Here is a 4,222-nt window from a genome sequence, read left to right on the forward strand (position 1 = left end):
TCTGTAGATTGTTTACGTGATGGATACAAACAAGCTCACCTCCAGCTGTGCAGCCAGATGTTGGGCTGTAGCAGGACGGTCTCTGTGTGGGGGAGGGGCGAGGAAGACGAGGAACCTTCGCTCAGCTGCCTGCTGCAGACTGCCACCAAACACACAGACCAGGCTTTTACTTTGAAAGGTTTGACAGGCCGACTAGTCTGTTAGTGGGCGTGTTCTGCTTCAGTCACACCTGCCACAGGTGTTTGTCAGTGACATCACTGGACGCCGAGTGTGACGTGGCGCTTCATAATGAATCGGGTTCACTTCCTGTGAGCGGATGAAGGACAGCAGAGAGTCTCCAGGTGACTCACCTGTATGCTGAGTCTGTCCAGTGCCTCGACCTGAAACAGACACGCACGGCTGTACAGCTGGCCAATGAACAGGTCTGGACAGGTGAGCCTTTGCCTCTCTCTGGAAGTCCTTCAGGGTGGGCGGAGTCACAGCTGTCAGCCGTATGTAAGGAACTCCTGAAACACCAACCTTCTGTCGCTCCACCATAGCTGAGAATATGTGTTGAGCCCCACCCTCAGAAGCTCCGCCTCTTCTTTCACCTGTGTCACACGATCAACTCCTGTTCCAGCACAGAGACACACTCTGGATTTTGCCGCAGAGACACCTGCAGAGGCACGTACAGGTGAGCCGGACAGAAAGGGAGAGATGAGTGAGAGAACAGGTGTGCATGCAAGAGCGACGTAAACATCGCTGATGATGGTGCTCATGAGGTGTGACAGGCCGCCGCCCCCTGACCCTTCAAATACACTTCCTGTTTCCTGTAGCTGCAGACTGACTTCAAACAATGTAGCCCCAGTGCCACCAGGTGAGTCTACCTGTGGGTTTGTGCCGTCAGACAGGAAGCGCAGCGCTCAGTGCAGCAGCTGGAACAGCCCGTCCTGCACGCAGCCGTTGACATAGTCCAAGCACTTGGTCTGCTCTGTACAGACTCCTGTTCACCTGGGGACAGGTAACAAAGGTGCTTCAGAAGCTGGACCTAAAGCACCTCCTACAGGTGCTGTGTTACCTGAGTTAACCTGAGCAGCTCTTGTCCCTCCTCTTCGATGCGTCTGCAGGTCTCCTTTGAAGCTCTGCCCTCCAACAGTGAGTCACGTGAGCGCTACAGCAAGTGAAGCTCCGCCCACCCCTGTAAAGACACACACCTGAGTACAGGTGAAATGATGGCAGAGTCTAGGCTGAGGGTTGAAGCTTACCTGTGTGAGGTGTGCGATGGCTTCCATGTTGTCTCTGGCCTCCATCACACTAGAGTGGAGGTCCAACACCAGCTCTACCTGCAGCTGCACACCTGGACACACACACAGGTGTAATAATGGACCCGCTCCACCATGTTTTTGTGCCTATGATATCATGTGATATATGTCACCTGTGATGCTCCAGGTGTTCCTCTCCAGCTCTGACAGGGTCGGGTTCAGGCGGTTCAGCTGGTCCTGGATCAGAGGAAGCTCCGCCTGCAGAATGCCAAGCACCACCTGAAATTGGACCAAGTCACATGTCACTTGAACTTCCCCCCTACACCTGCAGCTTCAGAGCTTTGGAGCTCTGTGAGTTGAGCGGGCGGAGCTTCATGTCTCTGTCTCTGCTCTTTTATCTCAGTTACCTCAGCACCGCCTGCACATGTACACACAGGTGAGGTGAGAGGTCCCCCCGGTACACCTGACCTCAGACCCCAGCTTCAGTACCAGCCAGTCAGAGGCCAGCAGACAGGTGTGCGTGCTCTGTGTCTGACTCACCTTGAGGCTGCAGCCGAGCTCGAGCTCAGCGAGGATGAATTTGGCACCTGAATCCAGCTCACAGCTCCACTCTGACCTCACGGTGTCTCTGAAGTACAGAAGGTCCATGAGCTCCTCAGACCTCTGCTGGACCAGCCGGGACTCACCTGAGTCAGCACACCTGAACAGGACACAGCTGTTACCTGCCGAGTCCAGCGGCCAGGACAAATGCAGAGTTCATCCAAAGGTCACCAGCAGTCAGCATCATCTGACTGAACCAGATCAGACTGGACTGAACTGGATCAGACTGGAGCAGTCCTTTACCGCGGACAGCGGCTCCCCGCAGTCCTCCGGGGCCTGGCTAAGCACAGACACCAGCCACCAGTCCAGGTCAGACACCTGCAGCTGGAACTGATCCAGGTGGAGCTGAAAGCTCTGAAGGGGAGGAGTCACAGCGATGCAGGAAGCACCTCACAATAGCAGGCCGAACCCAGGTGGTCCTCGGGGTCGGTGGGGTTGCACCTGAGGTTGGACAGGTGCGTCATGTGACCCAGGAAGTCCTGGTAAGCCTCCTGAACCACATCGGTCCACTTCCTGCCTCTGACCACGCCCAGGACTGTCTCATTCAGCACGTACAGCTGCAGACTGGAGCAGAACACTTCCTGTTAGAAAGGGCAGGCATTAATCAGCAGGAAGTGATGTCACATGTCACAAGTGTTTAGTCTCAATGTCTCTCTGCATCCCAGCATGCACTGCTTTGAAGGACACAGGGCATTGGTATGAGCAGGTGTGATGATGAGTTCAGGTGATTACGGCAGCGCTAACATTATGACTTGCAGGTTTTGGACTCATCTCATTGGCTGTTTGTTGTAGGCGGATGTCAGTGCCACGACCTTCTCTGTGCTGGACCCAACGACCAGAGCTGATGTGAGGAGGTCTGGGACATGACCAATAGGGGGCGCACTCGCACAGCGCGATCTTGGAGGAGATCGCGTCAAACAGAATCGTGCGACACGTGACACGAGCAGCGGCGTGAACCTTCGACATGCTTTACTTTTGTCTGATTAGCCACATGAAAATCCAAGATGGTGGCCATTTTTCAGGGCTGCTGCTGGATGACGTGAAGGTTCCATATTTGGTGCTTCCAAAGAGACCAATCCTGATGCAGGAATCCAGACACTAGCTCCGCCCACTCCACCACCGTGCTGTCACAGTCATGGAGATTATAGTCTGACAGCTTCCTGATAGCAGCCATGACTTCCTGTCAGCAGAGGTTCGTCTGTGCACACACACACACACACACACACACACACACACACACACACACACACACCTGTGTGTGACTAGTACTGTAAAGTAAGTAAAGCGCTATACAAATACAGGCCATTTACCATTTTACTGGTCACACATCGCTGTCGGGCCGTCACCTGTGTCGAGGTCCAGGCTGATGCTGATGAGCGTGAAGCTCCTGATTGGCTCCAGCTGCCCGTCTACTTTGACCTCCATGTGTGCGTCTGTCTGTTTTGCAACCGGGTGATGATGATGATGGTGGTGGTGGAAGTTCTGCCACCAAGGACCGCTCCATACATCGTAAAGCATAAATTCATTAACAGAGTTTGATCCCATGTGTCCGAGTAAACAAACATGAACGATTACCAATCAAATCAGCCAGGAAGAACATCCACGAGGGAAAATATGACCTCGTTAACATACCACTCCAGCCTTTCAACATCATGAAAAAACATTTGACATCATTTTTCAGAAACATCGGGGTTAAAAAGATTTTTATCAGACTTACACATTTCATATTTTCACGCATTTTCAAAAGCAAGTGGTTCATGAACGCTGAATGACACGGCCGCTAATGAGCTGGCGTGAGGCTGTCCACCCTCCGGCACATAAACAGTCATGTTACCAAATCACAACAGTAAAGGTAATGCATTATAATCTGATTGAAATTTGATCTGTGACAAACAGAGGGCTTCACTGTTTCAGTAACAGCATGCACCTCCATCAGACAGCTGAGCTGTTTAAGAGAAACACTGACAGAGGCAGTAATCATGGCAGCTCTGAGCTCAAGATCCACGAAGCTGGGGTCTGTCAGACCGGGCAAGACCACAGGTGCAGGGATGGAGACGCCCCCCGGGTGGTAGTTAGCTAAGATCCTGTGGGACTTCCAGATACAGACAGACAAGCTGGTGATGGCTAACCAGCCGGACGTAGTGGTGGTGGAGAAGCAGAGGAAGACGGCTGTAGTGATACCAACATCAGGAAGAAGGAATATGAGAAGCTGCAGAAGAACCAAGTGCTCAGAGAAGAGCTGGAGGGTGAAGGTAGCAATGGTCCCAGTGTGGTGACTCCTGAGCCAGGTGAGTGGCTCCAGCAGATCGCAGGAACAACATCGGAGATCTCTGTCCAGAAGAGCGCAGTCCTAGGAACAGCTGAGATACTGCAGGACCCTC

General features: G+C 52.9%; 1 pseudogene; it reads right to left on the minus strand.

The window, feature by feature from the left end:
- Positions 1 to 485: 485 nt before the first annotated feature.
- On the minus strand, positions 486 to 3,015 carry LOC146612695 (dynein beta chain, ciliary-like; annotated as a pseudogene).
- Between the last annotated feature and the right edge of the window lie 1,207 nt (positions 3,016 to 4,222).

This window comes from Diplotaxodon limnothrissa, linkage group LG18 (genome assembly GCF_057381915.1).
Source record: "Diplotaxodon limnothrissa isolate DT_005_m linkage group LG18, D_limnothrissa_male_GT1.1, whole genome shotgun sequence".
In the NCBI taxonomy this organism is placed as follows: Eukaryota; Metazoa; Chordata; class Actinopteri; order Cichliformes; family Cichlidae; genus Diplotaxodon; species Diplotaxodon limnothrissa.